Source organism: Pseudophryne corroboree, unplaced genomic scaffold (assembly GCF_028390025.1).
Source record: "Pseudophryne corroboree isolate aPseCor3 unplaced genomic scaffold, aPseCor3.hap2 scaffold_1023, whole genome shotgun sequence".
Classification (NCBI taxonomy): Eukaryota; Metazoa; Chordata; class Amphibia; order Anura; family Myobatrachidae; genus Pseudophryne; species Pseudophryne corroboree.
In genome coordinates, this window is record NW_026967650.1 from 6,724 (window position 1) to 31,990 (window position 25,267).

At 41.7% G+C, this 25,267-nt stretch overlaps 8 non-coding genes across 8 annotated transcripts; all 8 read left to right on the forward strand.

Annotated features, from left to right (window-relative positions):
• Window positions 1–9,776: 9,776 nt before the first annotated feature.
• Window positions 9,777–9,940, forward strand: LOC134988098 (U1 spliceosomal RNA). Its single transcript, XR_010193625.1, has one exon. It is a non-coding gene; the product is annotated as a U1 spliceosomal RNA (small nuclear RNA).
• A 152-nt stretch (window positions 9,941–10,092) lies between these two features.
• Window positions 10,093–10,255, forward strand: LOC134988040 (U1 spliceosomal RNA). Its single transcript, XR_010193574.1, has one exon. It is a non-coding gene; the product is annotated as a U1 spliceosomal RNA (small nuclear RNA).
• A 674-nt stretch (window positions 10,256–10,929) lies between these two features.
• Window positions 10,930–11,093, forward strand: LOC134988125 (U1 spliceosomal RNA). Its single transcript, XR_010193652.1, has one exon. It is a non-coding gene; the product is annotated as a U1 spliceosomal RNA (small nuclear RNA).
• A 150-nt stretch (window positions 11,094–11,243) lies between these two features.
• On the forward strand, window positions 11,244–11,407 carry LOC134988000 (U1 spliceosomal RNA). Its single transcript, XR_010193539.1, has one exon. It is a non-coding gene; the product is annotated as a U1 spliceosomal RNA (small nuclear RNA).
• Window positions 11,408–22,396: 10,989 nt separating this feature from the next.
• Window positions 22,397–22,560, forward strand: LOC134988099 (U1 spliceosomal RNA). The gene has a single exon (XR_010193626.1). It is a non-coding gene; the product is annotated as a U1 spliceosomal RNA (small nuclear RNA).
• A 152-nt stretch (window positions 22,561–22,712) lies between these two features.
• Window positions 22,713–22,875, forward strand: LOC134988041 (U1 spliceosomal RNA). The gene has a single exon (XR_010193575.1). It is a non-coding gene; the product is annotated as a U1 spliceosomal RNA (small nuclear RNA).
• Window positions 22,876–23,549: 674 nt separating this feature from the next.
• On the forward strand, window positions 23,550–23,713 carry LOC134988123 (U1 spliceosomal RNA). The gene has a single exon (XR_010193650.1). It is a non-coding gene; the product is annotated as a U1 spliceosomal RNA (small nuclear RNA).
• Window positions 23,714–23,864: 151 nt separating this feature from the next.
• LOC134988017 (U1 spliceosomal RNA) lies at window positions 23,865–24,028 on the forward strand. Its single transcript, XR_010193557.1, has one exon. It is a non-coding gene; the product is annotated as a U1 spliceosomal RNA (small nuclear RNA).
• The last annotated feature ends 1,239 nt before the right edge of the window (window positions 24,029–25,267 follow it).

Below are 25,267 nucleotides of genomic sequence, written 5' to 3' on the forward strand. Positions count from 1 at the left end.
TACAATAACTTTTACCATTTTAATTTGTTTTAATAGTATATTGACAGTATTGTTTTCTTTCAAAAATCCAATTAATTTTCTTTACCCGATTATTAAAATGGTAATTGACAAAAGCAAACTACATTGTCACCAGAAGAGCAATACAAAATGTACAAGTGATATATTAAAATCATCTTTCCAGCTTGAATTTCAATGATGCATTGGGGCAACGATTTTGTGAGAAACATCTTCACCCTTAAATAAAGATTTTCTTAATTCCTTACCTGTGTGCTAATTAGATATCACCTTGTTTTCACATTAAACAGACTTCCACATGAGAAAGCAGCAAGGATGCAGTGGCGTTAATGTTTCCTGGTGTCAACCTGTATTATTTCAGTAGATATTGAAATGAGGATGCATCTTGCTGCCTTTCCAATGAAGCAAGTTTAATTTAGTAATAGGTGAAAAACCATCCCTACAAAGATGTTAATCAGATACTTGGCTTTGTGGACACTTTTCAGAGAACAAATTAGTTAGCATAAAAATAAAGCCAGAAAATGAAGAGCTGTTTAATCACTCAATTGGATTTTTCTGCCAGCATATTTCTTTTTCTCTGCAACCCACTGCTAAATTGTGCTTCCTAGCTGTTTTTATAAAATTACTGAATCAAATCTAACTCTGATTACATCAGAGAAGGCCAGGTACCCTACACCATAACAGGGGGTTTGAAATTTTGACTTGTCTACTTAAAGATCACCAAAATCTGATAACAAGGTCAATTAAGTCCCTGGGTGGGATTGAACCACCAACCTTTTGGTTAATAGCCTTACACACTAACTGATTGCGCCACAGCGACACTTTGCAAAAGTACATACTGACAAAGGCTAATAAGCATTCATCTAGAACGATTCCTAGAAACATTTTAAAAAGTCAATAATGTGGAGAGTTTTTGTAAGATGTTTCTTCCATCAACCAATGAAGAAACACATTGGTACTTTCCCATGATGAGTGAGTGCTTCAGGATCTCTTGCACTTACATGTGCAGCAGAGTACTGTAATGGAAGCATGCTGGGTCCATAACCCAGAGGTAGGCAGATTGAAACTATCCTCTGCTATATGCAATTTTTTTTGTTAATTAAAGTAATCCAAAACTGGGATTGATATTTTTGCTCTTTTATTTTTACTTAAAGTACAATAACTTTTACCATTTTAATTTGTTTTAATAGTATATTGACAGTATTGTTTTCTTTCAAAAATCCAATTAATTTTCTTTACCCGATTATTAAAATGGTAATTGACAAAAACAAACTACATTGTCACCAGAAGAGCAATACAAAATGTACAAGTGATATATTAAAATCATCTTTCCAGCTTGAATTTCAATGATGCATTGGGGCAACGATTTTGTGAGAAACATCTTCACCCTTAAATAAAGATTTTCTTAATTCCTTACCTGTGTGCTAATTAGATATCACCTTGTTTTCACATTAAACAGACTTCCACATGAGAAAACAGCAAAGATGCAGTGGCGTTAATGTTTCCTGGTGTCAACCTGTATTATTTCCGTAGATATTGAAATGAGGATGCATCTTGCTGCCTTTCCAATGAAGCAAGTTTAATTTAGTAATAGGTGAAAAAACATCCCTACAAAGATGTTAATCAGATACTTGGCTTTGTGGACACTTTTCAGAGAACAAATTTGTTATCATAAAAATAAAGCCAGAAAATGAAGAGCTGTTTAATCACTCAATTGGATTTTTCTGCCAGCATTTTTCTTTTTCTCTGCAACCCACTGCTAAATTGTGCTTCCTAGCTGTTTTTTTATAAAATCACTTAATCAAATCTGATTACATCAGAGAAGGCCAGGTACCCTACACCATAAGAGGGGGTTTGCAATTTTGACTTGTCTACTTAAATATCACCAAAATCTGATTACAAGGTCAATTACGTCCCTGGGTGGGATTGAACCACCAACCTTTTGATTAATAGCTGAACACACTATCCGATTGCGCCACAGAGACACTTTGCGAAAAGTACATACTGACAAAGATTAATAAGCATTCATCTAGAACGTTTCCTAGAAAAACTTTAAAAAGTCAATAATCTGGAGAGTTTTTGTAAGATGTTTCTTCCAGCAACCAATGAAGAAACACATTGGTACTTTCGCATGATGAGTGAGTGCTTCAGGATCTCTTGCACTTACATGTGCAGCAGAGTACTGCAATGGAAGCATGCTGGGCCCATAACCCAGAGGTAGGCAGATTGAAACTATCCTTTGCTATATGCATTTTTTTTTTGTTCATTAAAGTAATCCAAAACTGGGGTTGATATTTTAGCTTTTATTTTTACTTAAAGTACAATAACTTTTACCATTTTAATTTGTTTTAGTGCAAATGGCATATCAGCAGTCAGCACTAACTGGTGACATGCCATTTGTACAAGTAAGCCATGTGTGACTAATATATAAACATACTTTATTAAATAACACCTCAAACTATCATACCCAGGATTCAAACCTATAACCTGTTGAATTCTAATCAAACACCCTACCCATGGAGCTACTTGATCCTGCATCTTTTCTAACCTCCAAAAACAGATTCAGTTGCATTTTCCAGCGTGTTTTGTTTGCGCCTTTGCAAATGTCTTACATCGACAAACTTATTTAGTACTATTTTGCAAATAGGGTTACATTGTCGCAACATTGTGTTCCCTAATTGCTTGATTTTTTAAATGCAACAATGCAGACACCTGATAATTGCTCTGTGGAGTCTTATTTTGTGTTTTGTGTTTAGTCTTTAGATCTGAATTTGAATGTACTTGTGAACTAACTTAATTTCCTACTTCTAAATTCATTCCTAAATTCACTACTTACATGAATCCTGTAGTTGGGCATTTTGGGACTTCGATTGTGGGCATTGTTTTGTGTCCAGACCAGCAGCAGGTGGTGTGCATTTGCTGGAAAGGCATCGAAGACCTCCGATATGCTGCATCTCCTGATGTGTGTCTCCCTCAAGTGGCTGTCAGCAAATGCCTGCTAGACACCCCATTCCAAGCTGATTGTGACATCATGGAACATGCATCATAGAACAGGCATGCTAAAACATGGGTCTTCAACCTGCGACCCTCCAGCTGCTGTGGAACTACACATCCCAGCATGCCCTGCCTCAGTTTTAGCATACCTTAATAGCAAAACTGTGGCAGGGCATGCTGGGATGTGTAGTTTCACAGCAGCTGGAGGGCCACAGGATGAAGACCCATGTGCTAGAGCCAAGCCGCAGGTACATTGAATGCTAGCAAGCTGAATATTTAAATCCTTTTTGTTCCGCAGCATTCCAATGCGGAAGATTCCATGGAACCAGAGATCCTTCCATTGAGAAGGACATGCTGCCTGGATGACTACACTGTGCAAATTAAATCACGGAGCCAGTTGGCTTGTGGGTGGCTCTGGTGACTGGGTGGTTGGGTGGGTGGTGTGTCGGAAGTGGAGCGCATGCAAATGATTGTGTATCATCCAGCTAGTGAGAGAGAAAACTCATGCAGGAGTGTGCCTGCTTGTCAGTGGGTTATGCACCTTGCCAGACGTTAAATCTACATAGAGCAGCTGGAGGGGACAAGAGCAGGTTTGCAAAATATAGATAGAAGAGCATATATGCTGGCGCATTCTCCATGATTGTGTCAGCTTATGTTTTGGTGCACTGCACTTTCCTCCACTAAGTTTTAGCCATTTTTGTTAAGCTCAAGTGTAGTTGCTTCTCGGCCTTTTGGCTGTGATCTTGTATCGTGGTTGAAGGGTCTGCTGGAGGGAGGGATTGTTTTCTTCATTGGCGAAAGACCAAAGATATTCCAGGATGGAAGGCTTGGGAACACTATCTGTTTTTCAGTTGTGGAAGAGCACAGAGGTCGGATTGGACTACATTCTATAGTAAAGGATATCTTTCTATTTATTGACCCTCCCCTTATATGTGTCTGTGTTACAATAAAGCTTCGGTTTTGTGAATCCCTCACCCTCTTACACTCCACACCCATAGCCTTATTAACTGTTGTATTATTGTATAGTTTAAATGTATAGTGCAGTTCATGATTTATAGTGTAGACTGGCCTGTGCTGTAGTTCTTGAACTGTACTATACCGTCAGCATTTGTATTGTGTTTTGGCTGTGCTGCAACACTGTATTTATGTGTGCAATGTTTATGTATGTTTTTTTTTATGTCAATAAAGACTGCTTTTTCAAGCCAATATCTGAAAACAATCAATGTTTATCTTTGATGGCAATAAAAGTGGTATGATATTTGATGCTTTTGAAATCCAATATCTGATATGTCCCCTATCTGGGAACCATATATTAAATGGCTTTTCAGAAAAGGGAGATGGGAGAAGAGCTTTCAGTACTTGTAGGACCGATGCACATAAAGAAGCAAAAAAACATACATAAACATTACACACATAAGTACCGCGTTGCGGCACAGCCAAAACACAATAGAAATGCTGATGGTATAGTACAGTTCAAGAACTACAGCACAGGCCAGCCTACACTATAAATCATGAACTGCACTATACATTTAAACTGTACAATAATACAACAGTTAATAAGGCTATGGGTGTGGAGTGTAAGAGGGTGAGGGAATCACAAGCCCGAAGCTTTATTGAAAGACTGACACATATAAGGGGAGGATTAATAAATAGAAAGACATCCTTTACTATAGAATGTAGTCCAATCCGGTCTTTCAACTCTTCCACAATTGAAAAACGGATAGTGTTCCCAAGCCTTCCATCCTGGAATATCTTTGGTCTTTCGCCAATGAAGAAAGCAATCCCTCCCTCCAGCAGACCCTTCAACCACAATACAAGATCACAGCCAAAAGGCCGAGAAGCAACTACACTTGAGCTTAACAAAAATGGCTAAAACTTAGTGGAGGAAAGTGCAGTGCACCAAAACATAAGCTGACACAATCATGGAGAAAGCGCCAGCATATATGCTCTTCTATCTATATTTTGCAAACATGCTCTTGTCCCCTCCAGCTGCTCTATGTAGATTTAACGTCTGGCAAGGAGCATAACCCACTGACAAGCAGGCACACTCCTGCATGAGTTTTCACTCTCACTAGCTGGATGATACACAATCATTTGCATGTGCTCCACCTCCGACACACCACCCACCCAACCACCCAGTCACCAGAGCCACCCACAAACCAACTGGCTCCGTGATTTAATTTGCACAGTGTAGTCATCCAGGCAGCATGTCCTTCTCAATGGAAGGATCTCTGGTTCCATGGAATCTTCCGCATTGGAATGCTGCGGAACAAAAAGGATTTAAATATTCAGCTTGCTAGCATTCAATGTACCTGCGGCTTGGCTCTAGCACATGGGTCTTCATCCTGTGGCCCTCCAGCTGCTGTGAAACTACACATCCCAGCATGCCCTGCCACAGTTTTGCTATTAAGGTATGCTAAAACTGAGGCAGGGCATGCTGGGATGTGTAGTTCCACAGCAGCTGGAGGGTCGCAGGTTGAAGACCCATGTTTTAGCATGCCTGTTCTATGATGCATGTTCCGTGATGTCACAATCAGCTTGGAATGGGGTGTCTAGCAGGCATTTGCTGACAGCCACTTGAGGGAGACACACATCAGGAGATGCAGCATATCGGAGGTCTTCGATGCCTTTCCAGCAAATGCACACCACCTGCTGCTGGTCTGGACACAAAACAATGCCCACAATTGAAGTCCCAAAATGCCCAACTACAGGATTCATGTAAGTAGTGAATTTAGGAATGAATTTAGAAGTAGGAAATTAAGTTAGTTCACAAGTACATTCAAATTCAGATCTAAAGTCTAGGTAGGCCTCACGTCCTGGCAGCCGCCAGCATTTAAAAATGCCTTGATTAGAGGTACGGAATTAAATGTAGATAAGAAGTAGACACAAAATAAGACTCCGCAGAGCAGTTATCAGGTGTTTTTATCAATTGTTGCATTTAAAAAATCAAGCAATTAGGGAACACAATGTTGCAACAATGTAACCCTATTTGCAAAATAGTACTAAATAAGTTTGTCGATGTAAGACATTTGCAAAGGCGCATCCAAAACACGCTGGAAAATGCTACTGAATCTGTTTTTGGAGGCTAGAATAGGAAATGTGCATCGGTCCTACAAGTACTGAAAGCTCTTCTCCCATCTCCCTTTTCTGAAAAGCCATTTAATATATGGTTCCCAGATAGGGGACATATCAGATATTGCCTTTCAAAAGCAGCAAATATCATACCACTTCTATTGCCATCAAAGATAAACATTGATTGTTTTCAGATATTGGATTGAAAAAGCAGTCTTTATTGACATAAAGAAGCAAAAAAACATACATAAACATTACACACATAAGTACTGTGTTGCAGCACAGCCAAAACACAATACAAATGCTGTCGGTATAGTACAGTTCAAGAACTACAGCACAGGTCAGCCTACACTATAAATCATGAACTGCACTATACATTTAAACAATACAATAGTTAATAAGGCTATGGGTGTGGAGTGTAAGAGGGTGACGGAATCACAAGCCCAAAGCTTTATTGAAAGACAGACACATATAAAGGGAGGATTAATAAATACAAAGATACCCTTTACTATAGAATGTAGTCCAATCCGGTCTTTCAACTCTTCCACAACTGAAAAACGGATAGTGTTCCCAAGCCTTCCATCCTGGAATATCTTCAGTCTCTCGCCAATGAAGAAAACAATCCCTCCAGCAGACTCTTCAACCACAATACAATATCACAGCCAAAAGAGCGAGAAGCAACTACACTTGCGTTTAAACAAAATGGCTAAAACTTAGTGAAAGTGCAGTGCACCAAAACATAAGCTGACACAATCATGGAGAATGCGCCAGCATATATGCTCTTCTGTCTATATTTTCCAAACCTGCTCTTGTCCCCTCCAGTTGCTCCATGTAGATTTGACGTCTGGCAAGGTGCATAACTCACTGACAAGCAGGCACACTCCTGCATGAGTTTTCTCTCTCACTAGCTGGATGATACACATTCATTTGCATGTGCTCCACCTCCGACACACCGCCCACCCAACCACCCAGTCACCAGAGCCACCCACAAGCCAACTGGCTCCGTGATTTAATTTGCACAGTGCAGTCATCCAGGCAGCATGTCCTTCTCAATGGAATAATCTCTGGTTCCATGGAATCTTCCGCATTGGAATGCTGCGGAACAAAAAGGATTTAAACATTCAGCTTGCTAGCATTCAATGTACCTGCGGTTTGGTTCTAGCACATGGGTCTTCATCCTGTTGCCCTCCAGCTGCTGTGAAACTACACATCCCAGCATGCCCTGCTACAGTTTTGCTTTTAAGGTATGCTAAAACTGAGGCAGGGCATGCTGGGATATGTAGTTCCACAGCAGCTGGAGGGTCGCAGGTTGAAGACCCATGTTCTAGCATGCCTGTTCTATGATGCATGTTCCGTGATGTCACAATCAGCTTGGAATGGGGTGTCTAGCATGCATTTGCTGACAGCCACTTGAGGCAGACACACATCAGGAGATGCAGCATATCGGAGGTCTTCGATGCCTTTCCAGCAAATGCACACCACCAGCTGCTGGTCTGGACACAAAACAATGCCCACAATTGAAGGCTCAAAATGCCCAACTACAGGATTAATGTAAGTAGTGAATTTAGGAATGAATTTAGAAGTAGGAAATTAAGTTAGTTCACAAGTACATTCAAATTCAGATCTAAAGACTAGGTAGGCCTCACGTCCTGGCAGCACCCAGCATTTAAAAATGCCTTGATTATAGGTAGGGAATTAAATGTAGATAAGAAGTAGACACAAAAGAAGACTCCACAGAGCAATTATCAGGTGTCTTTATCAATTTTTGCATTTAAAAAATCAAGCAATTAGGGAACACAATGTTGCGACAATGTAACCCTATTTGCAAAATAGTACTAAATAAGTTTGTCGATGTAAGACATTTGCAAAGGCGCAAACAAAACACGCTGGAAAATGCAACTGAATCTGTTTTTGGAGGTTAGAATAGATGCAGGATCAAGTAGCTCAATGGGTAGGGTGTTTGATTAGAATTTAACAGGTTATAGGTTTGAATCCTGGGTATGATAGTTTGAGGTGTTATTTAATAAAGTATGTTTATATATTAGTCACACATGGCTTACTTGTACAAATGGCATGTCACCAGTTAGTGCTGACTGCTGATATGCCATTTACACAAACATGCCATGTGTGACTGTATATGCATTTAAGGAGGGCACCCCTGCAAAACCACAAACCATTGATTGTCAAGTATACTAGATATATCTTCATATCTCATGTGCTTTCTCTGAGACCAATCTTGTTATGCCCCTTCCCCACAAGGCATGCGCCTTTTGTCCATATTGCAAAAATGGGGGGGAGGGCATATAATTCTCTGTCACAGGGCACCAAAAAGTCTAGTTATGGCTCTGGTATGCATTATGTAATCTGGCAGACCATCTCTCCAACACTGGCTGGTTGGAATAGAAATCCGGTTATCTATGTGAGCAAATGACCATCAACGATTTACTCTCAAACACTAAAAAATGGACAAAAATGGTCCCCTAAACAAATTGGTTAAATTTTGGGTTTAACCAATTTGTGTAATGACCATTTTTGACCACTTTTCTAGTGTTTGGGAGCAAATGGTTAATTGACATTTGCTCCTATACATTACCAGATTTTCATTCCATCCATCCAGACTGGATAGATAGCCTGACAGATAATTGTGTAGTGTACGCCCAGGATAACTGTTAGTCATGCTTTATTTTATGGCGGCACATAAATGGGTGGACAGATCCAGGGCAAGCACTGCCCACTCATGCATAGTTGTCAACTGATGTGAAGTTCCAGGGGGCAATCTCAGTTATAAAGAGAAGTATCTGGAAATTGTCCCTAGTTAAAAAAAAAAAAATTGATCAACTCCATTTATTTAGTATGATATCCCAGGTGATAGGATGCCGGCAGTCAGAACAACATACTTTATTAAATAACACATCTCAAACTACCATACCCAGGATTCAAACCTATAACCTGTTGAATTCTAATCAAACACCCTACCTATTGAGCTATTTGATCCTGCATAAAAATTGTGAACATTATATGAAGCTATTGGTACTTTGCAAAAAAAAAGAATCAGCATTACAACGCAGCAGATCCATGCAGTTTGCAGCCACACACTACATGTATCTGCTCAGCCACAATGCTGATTATTTCTTCACAAAGTACAAGGTGAGCTCCAAACAGAATTCTCTAGCTTAGAATTATACCTTTCTTTGCCAAACCTAGAAGTCGGGCCCCCCACCCTGGGATCCCCCAGAGGGAGGCCTGCACCGTCATGCGGCAGGCTTGTCCGTTTTGGAAGCAGGCTGATGGGCAGCCCAGGATTGCTTCAGTCTGGGCTTGGCAGGTCTGGAAACATGAGCTTGCTTTGGGTATGCCTGACCTTGGGTACGCTTTACCTGGAGGATGAAAGGGCCAAGAAAAGTACTTTTAGCCTTCTGCGTGGTAGGAGTCATACTAGGTAGGCAAGCTGTTTTAGCAGTAGCCAGATCAGCTACAATCTTATTGAGGTCTTCTCCAAAAGGAGATTCAACTGAGGCAGCACAAGGGAACTCTCATCTGGGGACAACAACTGCAGGGAGAACACATATTTTCAGATGAACATGGTAGGGCAGAAGGCTGCCTAATACTGAAGCACCCCCAAACAACAAATCAAATGCAACTTACTTGACAGAGATGTGCCTGAGCAACGGCCCTCCCCAGCCCTATCCCAAATCATACTTATTTTGCATAGGAGATACCATGGTCATGAAGATTGTTCTCCCAGGGTTAGGTTCATTCATTGCATTCTGGGTATGCTGACCCCTGTGATTTCCCCAAATGTGGGAAACTCGACTGCATTATTTGTGGTAGTGGGGGACTGTGTTTGTGCTTTCCTCTGGTCAGCTCTGGTAAAATTCAGATTTCTTTGTCTCAGATCTTCCTCTAGCCTTGTTCTTCTTTCGAGAGTTCCCTTGTGCTGCCTCAGTTGGATCTCCTTCACTTGACAGGGGGGTGCCCGAGCAGCGACCCTCCCCAGCTCTAGCCCAACTCCTACTTACCTGCCAGGTGAGATACTATGATCATGAAGTTGCTTCTCCCAGGGCAAGGCTCACCCATTGCACTCTGGGTGTGCTGCCCCTGCGATTTCCCCAAATGTGGGAAACTTGACTGCATAATTTGAGTTTTCCCTGGTCGGCTCTCATGTAATTCAGATCTCTTTGTCTCAGGTCTCTCTCCAGCCTAGTTTGCTGTCTGGTTCCACTTCTTTTTTCTTGAGCCCCTCCCTTCTATACCCTTGTGCACTATCCTGACTTCTCCTCCCGTCTGCTTACTTTGTGCCTCCCAATGCACAATGCAAACTGCGGGTAGTGCTGCAGGGCCCACACCCTTTTACTTGCTTTACAGAGCAGCTCTGGAGCTGTTACAGTGCCCAGCTGCTGCAAGAAATCAGCTTGAATGCTTCAGGGGCTGGTGAATGGCCAACATGAGCCCCACACCGAAGGAGGGTGGGGGTGCTTAATGCGAACTAGGGGTCATCCAAGCACCACAAAAGGCCTCCATGCCCTGCACGCTCCTTTTCTCTTTTCATATGCAGACGAGGGTTGAAGCCAACTTTGACCCACTGCTTGGATGACATCACCATATTCAAATCCATCTGCTGCAGGCCATCCCCCAGGAATGCTTGCACTAGTTGTTGCATTTGGTTTGTTGTTTGGGGGTGCTTCAGTATTAGGCAGCCTTCTGCCACCCCATGTTCATCTGAAAATATGTGTTCTCCCTGCAGTTGTTGTCCCCAGATGAGAGTTCCCTTGTGCTGCCTCAGTTGAATCTCCTTTACTTGACAGAGATGTGCCTGAGCAGCGGCCCTCCCCTGCCCTATCCCAAATCATACTTATTTTGCATAGGAGATACTATTGTCATGAAGATTGTTTTCCCAGGGTGAGGTTCATTCATTGCATTCTGGGTATGCTGACCCCTGTGATTTCCCCAAATGTGGGAAACTCGACTGCATTATTTGTGGTAGTGGTGGACTGTGTTTGTGCTTTCCTCTGGTCAGCTCTGGTAAAGTCAGATTTCTTTGTCTCAGATCTTCCTCTAGCCTTGTTCTTCTTTTGAGAGTTCCCTTGTGCTGCCTCAGTTGGATCTCCTTCACTTGAAAGGTAGTGCCCGAGCAGCGACCCTCCCCAGCTCTAGCCCAACTCCTACTAACCTGCCAGGTGAGATACTATGATCATGAAGGTGCTTCTCCCAGGGCAAGGCTCACCCATTGCACTCTGGGTGTGCTGCCCCTTGCGATTTCCCCAAATGTGGGAAACTTGACTGCATAATTTGTGTTTCCCCTGGACGGCTCTCGTATAATTCAGATCTCTTTGTCTCAGGTCTCTCTCCAGCCTAGTATGCTGTCTGTTTCCACTTCTCTTTTCTTGAGCCCCTCCCTTCTATAACCTTGTGCACTATCCTGACTTCTCCTCCCGTCTGCTTACTTTGTGCCTTCCAATGCACAATGCAAACTACAGGTAGTGCTGCAGGGCCCACACCCTTTTACTTGCCTTACAGAGCAGCTCTGGAGCTGTTACAGTACCCAGCTGCTGCAAGAAATCAGCTTGAATGCTTCAGGGGCTGGGGCATGGCCAACATGAGCCCCACACCGAAGGAGGGTGGGGGTGTTTAATGCGAACTAGGGGTCATCCAAGCGTCGCAAAAGGCCGCCATGCCCTGCATATCCCTTTTCTCTTTTCATAAGCAGACGAGGGTTGAAGCCAACTTTGACCCACTGCTTGGATGACATCACTTGCTGCCTTTCCAATGAAGCAAGTTTAATTTAGTAATAGGTGAAAAACCATCCCTACAAAGGTGTTAATCAGATACTTGGCTTTGTGGACACTTTTCAGAGAACAAATTAGTTAGCATAAAAATAAAGCCAGAAAATGAAGAGCTGTTTAATCACTCAATTGGATTTTTCTGCAAGCGTATTTCTTTTTCTCTGCAACCCACTGCTAAGTTGTGCTTCCTAGCTGTTCTTTTATAAAATCACTTAATCAAATCTAACTCTGATTACATCAGAGTAGGCCAGGTACCCTACACCATAAGAGGGGGTTTGAAATTTTGACTTGTCTACTTAAAGATCACCAAAATCTGATGACATGGTCAATAACATCCCTGGGTGGGATTGAACCACCAACCCTTTGGTTAATAACCAAACACACTAACCGATTGCACCACCGAGACACTTTGCAAAAGTACATACTGACAAAGGCTAATAAGCATTCATCTAGAACGTTTCCTAGAAAACTTTAAAAAGTCAATAATCTGGAGAGTTTTTGTAAGATGTTTCTTCCATCAACCAATGAAGAAACGCATTGGTACTTTCCCATGATGAGTGAGTGCTTCAGGATCTCTTGCACTTACATGTGCAGCAGAGTACTGCAATGGAAGCATGCTGGGCCCCTTAACCCAGAGGTAGGCAGATTGAAACTATCCTCTGCTATATGCATTTTTTTTTGTTAATTAAAGTAATCCAAAACTGGGATTGATATTTTTGCTCTTTTATTTTTACTTAAAGTACAATAACTTTTACCATTTTAATTTGTTTTAATAGTATATTGACAGTATTGTTTTCTTTCAAAAATCCACTTAATTTTCTTTACCCTATTATTAAAATGGTAATTGACAAAAACAAACTACATTGTCACCAGAAGAGCAATACAAAATGTACAAGTGATATATTAAAATCATCTTTCCAGCTTGAATTTCAATGATGCATTGGGGCAACGATTTTGTGAGAAACATCTTCACCCTTAAATAAAGATTTTCTTAATTCCTTACCTGTGTGCTAATTAGATATCACCTTGTTTTCACATTAAACAGACTTCCACATGAGAAAGCAGCAAGGATGCAGTGGCGTTAATGCTTCCTGGTGTCAACCTGTATTATTTCAGGAGATATTGAAATGAGGATGCATCTTGCTGCCTTTCCAATGAAGCAAGTTTAATTTAGTAATAGGTGAAAAACCATCCCTACAAAGATGTTAATCAGATACTTGGCTTTGTGGACACTTTTCAGAGAACAAATTTGTTAGCATAAAAATAAAGCCAGAAAATGAAGAGCTGTTTAATCACTCAATTGGATTTTTTTGCCAGCATATTTCTTTTTCTCTGCAAACCACTGCTAAATTGTGCTTCCTAGCTGTTTTTATAAAATCACTGAATCAAATCTAACTCTGATTACATCAGAGAAGGCCAGGTACCCTACACCATAACAGGGTTTTTTGAAATTTTGACTTGTCTACTTAAAGATCACCAAAATCTGATAACAAGGTCAATTACATCCCTGGGTGGGATTGAACCACCAACCTTTTGGTTAATAGCCGTACACACTAACTGATTGCGCCACAGCGACACTTTGCAAAAGTATATACTGACAAAGGCTAATAAGCATTCATCTAGAACGTTTCCTTGAAAAACTTTAAATAGTCAATAATCTGGAGAGTTTTTGTAAGATGTTTCTTCCATCAACCAATGAAGAAACACATTGGTACTTTCCCATGATGAGTGAGTGCTTCAGGATCTCTTGCAGTTACATGTGCAGCAGAGTACTGTAATGGAAGCATGCTGGGTCCATAGCACAGAGGTAGGCAGATTGAAACTATCCTCTGCTATATGCGTTTTTTTTTTGTTAATTAAAGTAATCCAAAACTGGGATTGATATTTTTGCTTTTTTATTTTTACTTAAAGTACAATAACTTTTACCATTTTCATTTGTTTTAATAGTATATTGACAGTATTGTTTTCTTTCAAAAATCCACTTAATTTTCTTTACCCGATTATTAAAATGGTAATTGACAAAAACAAACTACATTGTCACCAGAAGAGCAATACAAAATGTACAAGTGATATATTAAAATCATCTTTCCAGCTTGAATTTCAATGATGCATTGGGGCAACGATTTTGTGAGAAACATCTTCACCCTTAAATAAAGATTTTCTTAATTCCTTACCTGTGTGCTAATTAGATATCACCTTGTTTTCACATTAAACAGACTTCCACATGAGAAAGCACAAAGGATGCAGTGGCGTTAATGTTTCCTGGTGTCAACCTGTATTATTTCAGTAGATATTGAAATGAGGATGCATCTTGCTGCCTTTCCAATGAAGCAAGTTTAATTTAGTAATAGGTTAAAAACCATCCCTACAAAGGTGTTAATCAGAAACTTGGCTTTGTGGACACTTTTCAGAGAACAAATTTGTTAGCATAAAAATAAAGCCAGAAAATGAAGAGCTGTTTAATCACTCAATTGGATTTTTTTGCCAGCATATTTCTTTTTCTCTGCAACCCACTGCTAAATTGTGCTTCCTAGCTGTTTTTATAAAATCACTGAATCAAATCTAACTCTGATTACATCAGAGAAGGCCAGGTACCCTACACCATAAGAGGGGGTTTGAAATTTTGACTTGTCTACATAAAGATCACCAAAATCTGATAACAAGGTCAATTACATCCCTGGGTGGGATTGAACCACCAACCTTTTGGTTAATAGCCTTACACAGTAACTGATTGCGCCACAGCAACACTTTGTAAAAGTCCATACTGACAAAGGCTAATAAGCATTCATCTAGAACGATTCCTAGAAACATTTTAAAAAGTCAATAATGTGGAGAGTTTTTGTAAGATGTTTCTTCCATCAACCAATGAAGAAACACATTGGTACTTTCCCATGATGAGTGAGTGCTTCAGGATCTCTTGCACTTACATGTGCAGCAGAGTACTGTAATGGAAGCATGCTGGGTCCATAACCCAGAGGTAGGCAGATTGAAACTATCCTTTGCTATATGCATTTTTTTTTTGTTCATTAAAGTAATCCAAAACTGGGATTGATATTTTAGCTTTTATTTTTACTTAAAGTACAATAACTTTTACCATTTTAATTTGTTTTAGTGCAAATGGCATATCAGCAGTCAGCACTAACTGGTGACATGCCATTTGTACAAGTAAGCAATGTGTGACTAATATATAAACATGCTTTATTAAATAACATCTCAAACTATCATACCCAGGATTCAAACCTATAACCTGCTGAATTCTAATCAAACACCCTACCCATGGAGAAACTTGATCCTGCATTTTTTCTAACCTCCAAAAACAGATTCAGTTGCATTTTCCAGCGTGTTTTGTTTGCGCCTTTGCAAATGTCTTACATCGACAAACTTATTTAGTACTATTTTGCAAATAGGGTTACATTGTCGCAACATTGTGTTCCCTAATTGCTTGATTTTTTAAATGCAACAATTGATAAAGACACCTGATAATTGCTCTGTGGAGTCTTATTTTGTGTTTTGTGTTTAGTCTTTAGATCTGAATTTGAATGTACTTGTGAACTAACTTAATTTCCTACTTCTAAATTCATTCCTAAATTCACTACTTACATGAATCCTGTAGTTGGGCATTTTGGGACTTCGATTGTGGGCATTGTTTTGTGTCCAGACCAGCAGCAGGTGGTGTGCATTTGCTGGAAAGGCATCGAAGACCTCCGATATGCTGCATCTCCTGATGTGTGTCTCCCTCAAGTGGCTGTCAGCAAATGCCTGCTAGACACCCCATTCCAAGCTGATTGTGACATCATTGAACATGCATCATAGAACAGGCATGCTAAAACATGGGTCTTCAACCTGCGACCCTCCAGCTGCTGTGGAACTACACATCCCAGCATGCCCTGCCTCAGTTTTAGCATACCTTAATAGCAAAACTGTGGCAGGGCATGCTGGGATGTGTAGTTTCACAGCAGCTGGAGGGCCACAGGATGAAGACCCATGTGCTAGAGCCAAGCCGCAGGTACATTGAATGCTAGCAAGCTGAATATTTAAATCCTTTTTGTTCCGCAGCATTCCAATGCGGAAGATTCCATGGAACCAGAGATCCTTCCATTGAGAAGGACATGCTGCCTGGATGACTACACTGTGCAAATTAAATCACGGAGCCAGTTGGCTTGTGGGTGGCTCTGGTGACTGGGTGGTTGGGTGGGTGGTGTGTCGGAAGTGGAGCGCATGCAAATGATTGTGTATCATCCAGCTAGTGAGAGAGAAAACTCATGCAGGAGTGTGCCTGCTTGTCAGTGGGTTATGCACCTTGCCAGACGTTAAATCTACATAGAGCAGCTGGAGGGGACAAGAGCAGGTTTGCAAAATATAGATAGAAGAGCATATATGCTGGCGCATTCTCCATGATTGTGTCAGCTTATGTTTTGGTGCACTGCACTTTCCTCCACTAAGTTTTAGCCATTTTTGTTAAGCTCAAGTGTAGTTGCTTCTCGGCCTTTTGGCTGTGATCTTGTATCGTGGTTGAAGGGTCTGCTGGAGGGAGGGATTGTTTTCTTCATTGGCGAAAAACCAAAGATATTCCAGGATGGAAGGCTTGGGAACACTATCTGTTTTTCAGTTGTGGAAGAGCACAGAGGTCGGATTGGACTACATTCTATAGTAAAGGATATCTTTCTATTTATTGACCCTCCCCTTATATGTGTCTGTGTTACAATAAAGCTTCGGTTTTGTGAATCCCTCACCCTCTTACACTCCACACCCATAGCCTTATTAACTGTTGTATTATTGTATAGTTTAAATGTATAGTGCAGTTCATGATTTATAGTGTAGACTGGCCTGTGCTGTAGTTCTTGAACTGTACTATACCGTCAGCATTTGTATTGTGTTTTGGCTGTGCTGCAACACTGTATTTATGTGTGCAATGTTTATGTATGTTTTTTTTTATGTCAATAAAGACTGCTTTTTCAAGCCAATATCTGAAAACAATCAATGTTTATCTTTGATGGCAATAAAAGTGGTATGATATTTGATGCTTTTGAAATCCAATATCTGATATGTCCCCTATCTGGGAACCATATATTAAATGGCTTTTCAGAAAAGGGAGATGGGAGAAGAGCTTTCAGTACTTGTAGGACCGATGCACATAAAGAAGCAAAAAAACATACATAAACATTACACACATAAGTACCGCGTTGCGGCACAGCCAAAACACAATAGAAATGCTGATGGTATAGTACAGTTCAAGAACTACAGCACAGGCCAGCCTACACTATAAATCATGAACTGCACTATACATTTAAACTGTACAATAATACAACAGTTAATAAGGCTATGGGTGTGGAGTGTAAGAGGGTGAGGGAATCACAAGCCCGAAGCTTTATTGAAAGACTGACACATATAAAGGGAGGATTAATAAATAGAAAGACATCCTTTACTATAGAATATAGTCCAATCCGGTCTTTCAACTCTTTCACAATTGAAAAACGGATAGTGTTCCCAAGCCTTCCATCCTGGAATATCTTTGGTCTTTCGCCAATGAAGAAAGCAATCCCTCCCTCCAGCAGACCCTTCAACCACAATACAAGATCACAGCCAAAAGGCCGAGAAGCAACTACACTTGAGCTTAACAAAAATGGCTAAAACTTAGTGGAGGAAAGTGCAGTGCACCAAAACATAAGCTGACACAATCATGGAGAATGCGCCAGCATATATGCTCTTCTATCTATATTTTGCAAACATGCTCTTGTCCCCTCCAGCTGCTCTATGTAGATTTAACGTCTGGCAAGGTGCATAACCCACTGACAAGCAGGCACACTCCTGCATGAGTTTTCACTCTCACTAGCTGGATGATACACAATCATTTGCATGTGCTCCACCTCCGACACACCACCCACCCAACCACCCAGTCACCAGAGCCACCCACAAACCAACTGGCTCCGTGATTTAATTTGCACAGTGTAGTCATCCAGGCAGCATGTCCTTCTCAATGGAAGGATCTCTGGTTCCATGGAATCTTCCGCATTGGAATGCTGCGGAACAAAAAGGATTTAAATATTCAGCTTGCTAGCATTCAATGTACCTGCGGCTTGGCTCTAGCACATGGGTCTTCATCCTGTGGCCCTCCAGCTGCTGTGAAACTACACATCCCAGCACGCCCTGCCACAGTTTTGCTATAAGGTATGCTAAAACTGAGGCAGGGCATGCTGGGATGTGTAATTCTACAGCAGCTGGAGGGTCGCAGGTTGAAGACCCATGTTTTAGCATGCCTGTTCTATGATGCATGTTCCGTGATGTCACAATCAGCTTGGAATGGGGTGTCTAGCTGGCATTTGCTGACAGCCACTTGAGGGAGACACACATCAGGAGATGCAGCATATCGGAGGTCTTCGATGCCTTTCCAGCAAATGCACACCACCTGCTGCTGGTCTGGACACAAAACAATGCCCACAATCGAAGTCCCAAAATGCCCAACTACAGGATTCATGTAAGTAGTGAATTTAGGAATGAATTTAGAAGTAGGAAATTAAGTTAGTTCACAAGTACATTCAAATTCAGATCTAAAGTCTAGGTAGGCCTCACGTCCTGGCAGCCGCCAGCATTTAAAAATGCCTTGATTAGAGGTACGGAATTAAATGTAGATAAGAAGTAGACACAAAATAAGACTCCGCAGAGCAGTTATCAGGTGTTTTTATCAATTGTTGCATTTAAAAAATCAAGCAATTAGGGAACACAATGTTGCAACAATGTAACCCTATTTGCAAAATAGTACTAAATAAGTTTGTCGATGTAAGACATTTGCAAAGGCGCATCCAAAACACGCTGGAAAATGCAACTGAATCTGTTTTTGGAGGCTAGAATAGGAAATGTGCATCGGTCCTACAAGTACTGAAAGCTCTTCTCCCATCTCCCTTTTCTGAAAAGCCATTTAATATATGGTTCCCAGATAGGGGACATATCAGATATTGCCTTTCAAAAGCAGCAAATATCATACCACTTCTATTGCCATCAAAGATAAACATTGATTGTTTTCAGATATTGGATTGAAAAAGCAGTCTTTATTGACATAAAGAAGCAAAAAAACATATATAAACATTACACACATAAGTACTGTGTTGCAGCACAGCCAAATCACAATACAAATGCTGTCGGTATAGTACAGTTCAAGAACTACAGTACAGGTCAGCCTACACTATAAATCATGAACTGCACTATACATTTAAACAATACAATAGTTAATAAGGCTATGGGTGTGGAGTGTAAGAGGGTGACGGAATCACAAGCCCAAAGCTTTATTGAAAGACAGACACATATAAAGGGAGGATTAATAAATACAAAGATACCCTTTACTATAGAATGTAGTCCAATCCGGTCTTTCAACTCTTCCACAACTGAAAAACGGATAGTGTTCCCAAGCCTTCCATCCTGGAATATCTTCAGTCTCTCGCCAATGAAGAAAACAATCCCTCCAGCAGACTCTTCAACCACAATACAATATCACAGCCAAAAGAGCGAGAAGCAACTACACTTGCGTTTAAACAAAATGGCTAAAACTTAGTGGAGGAAAGTGCAGTGCACCAAAACATAAGCTGACACAATCATGGAGAATGCGCCAGCATATATGCTCTTCTGTCTATATTTTCCAAACCTGCTCTTGTCCCCTCCAGTTGCTCCATGTAGATTTGACGTCTGGCAAGGTGCATAACTCACTGACAAGCAGGCACACTCCTGCATGAGTTTTCTCTCTCACTAGCTGGATGATACACATTCATTTGCATGTGCTCCACCTCCGACACACCGCCCACCCAACCACCCAGTCACCAGAGCCACCCACAAGCCAACTGGCTCCGTGATTTAATTTGCACAGTGCAGTCATCCAGGCAGCATGTCCTTCTCAATGGAATAATCTCTGGTTCCATGGAATCTTCCGCATTGGAATGCTGCGGAACAAAAAGGATTTAAACATTCAGCTTGCTAGCATTCAATGTACCTGCGGTTTGGTTCTAGCACATGGGTCTTCATCCTGTGGCCCTCCAGCTGCTGTGAAACTACACATCCCAGCATGCCCTGCCACAGTTTTGCTATTAAGGTATGCTAAAACTGAGGCAGGGCATGCTGGGATATGTAGTTCCACAGCAGCTGGAGGGTCGCAGGTTGAAGACCCATGTTCTAGCATGCCTGTTCTATGATGCATGTTCCGTGATGTCACAATCAGCTTGGAATGGGGTGTCTAGCATGCATATGCTGACAGCCACTTGAGGCAGACACACATCAGGAGATGCAGCATATCGGAGGTCTTCGATGCCTTTCCAGCAAATGCACACCACCAGCTGCTGGTCTGGACACAAAACAATGCCCACAATTGAAGGCTCAAAATGCCCAACTACAGGATTAATGTAAGTAGTGAATTTAGGAATGAATTTAGAAGTAGGAAATTAAGTTAGTTCACAAGTACATTCAAATTCAGATCTAAAGACTAGGTAGGCCTCACGTCCTGGCAGCACCCAGCATTTAAAAATGCCTTGATTATAGGTAGGGAATTAAATGTAGATAAGAAGTAGACACAAAAGAAGACTCCACAGAGCAATTATCAGGTGTCTTTATCAATTTTTGCATTTAAAAAATCAAGCAATTAGGGAACACAATGTTGCGACAATGTAACCCTATTTGCAAAATAGTACTAAATAAGTTTGTCGATGTAAGACATTTGCAAAGGCGCAAACAAAACACGCTGGAAAATGCAACTGAATCTGTTATTGGAGGTTAGAATAGATGCAGGATCAAGTAGCTCAATGGGTAGGGTGTTTGATTAGAATTTAACAGGTTATAGGTTTGAATCCTGGGTATGATAGTTTGAGGTGTTATTTAATAAAGTATGTTTATATATTAGTCACACATGGCTTACTTGTACAAATGGCATGTCACCAGTTAGTGCTGACTGCTGATATGCCATTTACACAAACATGCCATGTGTGACTGTATATGCATTTAAGGAGGGCACCCCTGCAATACCACAAACCATTGAGTGTCAAGTATACTAGATATATCTTCATATCTCATGTGCTTTCTCTGAGACCAATCTTGTTATGCCCCTTCCCCACAAGGCATGCGCCTTTTGTCCATATTGCAAAAATGGGGGGGAGGGCATATAATTCTCTGTCACAGGGCACCAAAAAGTCTAGTTATGGCTCTGGTATGCATTATGTAATCTGGCAGACCATCTCTCCAACACTGGCTGGTTGGAATAGAAATCCGGTTATCTATGTGAGCAAATGACCATCAACGATTTACTCTCAAACACTAAAAAATGGACAAAAATGGTCCCCTAAACAAATTGGTTAAATTTTGGGTTTAACCAATTTGTAATGACCATTTTTGACCACTTTTCTAGTGTTTGGGAGCAAATGGTTAATTGACATTTGCTCCTATACATTACCAGATTTTCATTCCATCCATCCAGACTGGATAGATAGCCTGACAGATAATTGTGTAGTGTACGCCCAGGATAACTGTTAGTCATGCTTTATTTTATGGCGGCACATAAATGGGTGGACAGATCCAGGGCAAGCACTGCCCACTCATGCATAGTTGTCAACTGATGTGAAGTTCCAGGGGGCAATCTCAGTTATAAAGAGAATTATCTGGAAATTGTCCCTAGTTAAAAAAAAAAAAAATTTTTTTATCAACTCCATTTATTTAGTATGATATCCCAGGTGATAGGATGCCGGCAGTCAGAACAACATACTTTATTAAATAACACATCTCAAACTACCATACCCAGGATTCAAACCTATAACCTGTTGAATTCTAATCAAACACCCTACCTATTGAGCTATTTGATCCTGCATAAAAATTGTGAACATTATATGAAGCTATTGGTACTTTGCAAAAAAAAAAGAATCAGCATTACAACGCAGCAGATCCATGCAGTTTGCAGCCACACACTACATGTATCTGCTCAGCCACAATGCTGATTATTTCTTCACAAAGTACAAGGTGAGCTCCAAACAGAATTCTCTAGCTTAGAATTATACCTTTCTTTGCCAAACCTAGAAGTCGGGCCCCCCACCCTGGGATCCCCCAGAGGGAGGCCTGCACCGTCATGCGGCAGGCTTGTCCGTTTTGGAAGCAGGCTGATGGGCAGCCCAGGATTGCTTCAGTCTGGGCTTGGCAGGTCTGGAAACATGAGCTTGCTTTGGGTATGCCTGACCTTGGGTACGCTTTACCTGGAGGATGAAAGGGCGAAGAAAAGTACTTTTAGCCTTCTGCGTGGTAGGAGTCATACTAGGTAGGCAAGCTGTTTTAGCAGTAGCCAGATCAGCTACAATCTTATTGAGGTCTTCTCCAAAAGGAGATTCAACTGAGGCAGCACAAGGGAACTCTCATCTGGGTACAACAACTGCAGGGAGAACACATATTTTCAGATGAACATGGTAGGGCAGAAGGCTGCCTAATACTGAAGCACCCCCAAACAACAAATCAAATGCAACTTACTTGACAGAGATGTGCCTGAGCAACGGCCCTCCCCAGCCCTATCCCAAATCATACTTATTTTGCATAGGAGATACCATGGTCATGAAGATTGTTCTCCCAGGGTTAGGTTCATTCATTGCATTCTGGGTATGCTGACCCCTGTGATTTCCCCAAATGTGGGAAACTCGACTGCATTATTTGTGGTAGTGGGGGACTGTGTTTGTGCTTTCCTCTGGTCAGCTCTGGTAAAAGTCAGATTTCTTTGTCTCAGATCTTCCTCTAGCCTTGTTCTTCTTTCGAGAGTTCCCTTGTGCTGCCTCAGTTGGATCTCCTTCACTTGACAGGGGGGTGCCCGAGCAGCGACCCTCCCCAGCTCTAGCCCAACTCCTACTTACCTGCCAGGTGAGATACTATGATCATGAAGTTGCTTCTCCCAGGGCAAGGCTCACCCATTGCACTCTGGGTGTGCTGCCCCTGCGATTTCCCCAAATGTGGGAAACTTGACTGCATAATTTGAGTTTTCCCTGGTCGGCTCTCATGTAATTCAGATCTCTTTGTCTCAGGTCTCTCTCCAGCCTAGTTTGCTGTCTGGTTCCACTTCTTTTTTCTTGAGCCCCTCCCTTCTATACCCTTGTGCACTATCCTGACTTCTCCTCCCGTCTGCTTACTTTGTGCCTCCCAATGCACAATGCAAACTACGGGTAGTGCTGCAGGGCCCACACCCTTTTACTTGCTTTACAGAGCAGCTCTGGAGCTGTTACAGTGCCCAGCTGCAGCAAGAAATCAGCTTGAATGCTTCAGGGGCTAGGGAATGGCCAACATGAGCCCCACACCGAAGGAGGGTGGGGGTGCTTAATGCGAACTAGGGGTCATCCAAGCACCACAAAAGGCCTCCATGCCCTGCACGCTCCTTTTCTCTTTTCATATGCAGACGAGGGTTGAAGCCAACTTTGACCCACAGCTTGGATGACATCACCATATTCAAATCCATCTGCTGCAGGCCATCCCCCAGGAATGCTTGCACTAGTTGTTGCATTTGGTTTGTTGTTTGGGGGTGCTTCAGTATTAGGCAGCCTTCTGCCACCCCATGTTCATCTGAAAATATGTGTTCTCCCTGCAGTTGTTGTCCCCAGATGAGAGTTCCCTTGTGCTGCCTCAGTTGAATCTCCTTTACTTGACAGAGATGTGCCTGAGCAGCGGCCCTCCCCAGCCCTATCCCAAATCATACTTATTTTGCATAGGAGATACTATTGTCATGAAGATTGTTCTCCCAGGGTGAGGTTCATTCATTGCATTCTGGGTATGCTGACCCCTGTGATTTCCCCAAATGTGGGAAACTCGACTGCATTATTTGTGGTAGTGGTGGACTGTGTTTGTGCTTTCCTCTGGTCAGCTCTGGTAAAAGTCAGATTTCTTTGTCTCAGATCTTCCTCTAGCCTTGTTCTTCTTTTGAGAGTTCCCTTGTGCTGCCTCAGTTGGATCTCCTTCACTTGAAAGGTAGTGCCCGAGCAGCGACCCTCCCCAGCTCTAACCCAACTCCTACTAACCTGCCAGGTGAGATACTATGATCATGAAGGTGCTTCTCCCAGGGCAAGGCTCACCCATTGCACTCTGGGAGTGCTGTCCCTTGCGATTTCCCCAAATGTGGGAAACTTGACTGCATAATTTGTGTTTCCCCTGGACGGCTCTCGTATAATTCAGATCTCTTTGTCTCAGGTCTCTCTCCAGCCTAGTATGCTGTCTGTTTCCACTTCTCTTTTCTTGAGCCCCTCCCTTCTATAACCTTGTGAACTATCCCGACTTCTCCTCCCGTCTGCTTACTTTGTGCCTTCCAATGCACAATGCAAACTACAGGTAGTGCTGCAGGGCCCACACCCTTTTACTTGCCTTACAGAGCAGCTCTGGAGCTGTTACAGTACCCAGCTGCTGCAAGAAATCAGCTTGAATGCTTCAGGGGCTGGGGCATGGCCAACATGAGCCCCACACCGAAGGAGGGTGGGGGTGTTTAATGCGAACTAGGGGTCATCCAAGCGTCGCAAAAGGCCGCCATGCCCTGCATATCCCTTTTCTCTTTTCATAAGCAGATGAGGGTTGAAGCCAACTTTGACCCACTGCTTGGATGACATCACTTGCTGCCTTTCCAATGAAGCAAGTTTAATTTAGTAATAGGTGAAAAACCATCCCTACAAAGGTGTTAATCAGATACTTGGCTTTGTGGACACTTTTCAGAGAACAAATTTGTTAGCATAAAAATAAAGCCAGAAAATGAAGAGCTGTTTAATCACTCAATTGGATTTTTCTGCAAGCGTATTTCTTTTTCTCTGCAACCCACTGCTAAGTTGTGCTTCCTAGCTGTTCTTTTATAAAATCACTTAATCAAATCTAACTCTGATTACATCAGAGAAGGCCAGGTACCCTACACCATAAGAGGGGGTTTGAAATTTTGACTTGTCTACTTAAAGATCACCAAAATCTGATAACAAGGTAAATTACGTCCCTGGGTAGGATTGAACCACCAACCTTTTGGTTAATAACCGAACACGCTAACTGATTGCGCCACAGAGACACATTGCAAAAGTATATACTGACAAAGGCTAATAAGCATTCATCTAGAACGTTTCCTAGAAAAACTTTAAAAAGTCAATAATCTGGAGAGTTTTTGTAAGATGTTTCTTCCATCAACCAATGAAGAAACACATTGGTACTTTCCCATGATGAATGAGTGCTTCAGGATCTCTTGCACTTACATGTGCAGCAGAGTACTGCAATGGAAGCATGCTGGGCCCATAACCCAGAGGTAGGCAGATTGAAACTATCCTCTGCTATATGCATTTTTTTTTGTTAATTAAAGTAATCCAAAACTGGGATTGATATTTTTGCTCTTTTATTTTTACTTAAAGTACAATAACTTTTATTATTTTAATTTGTTTTAATAGTATATT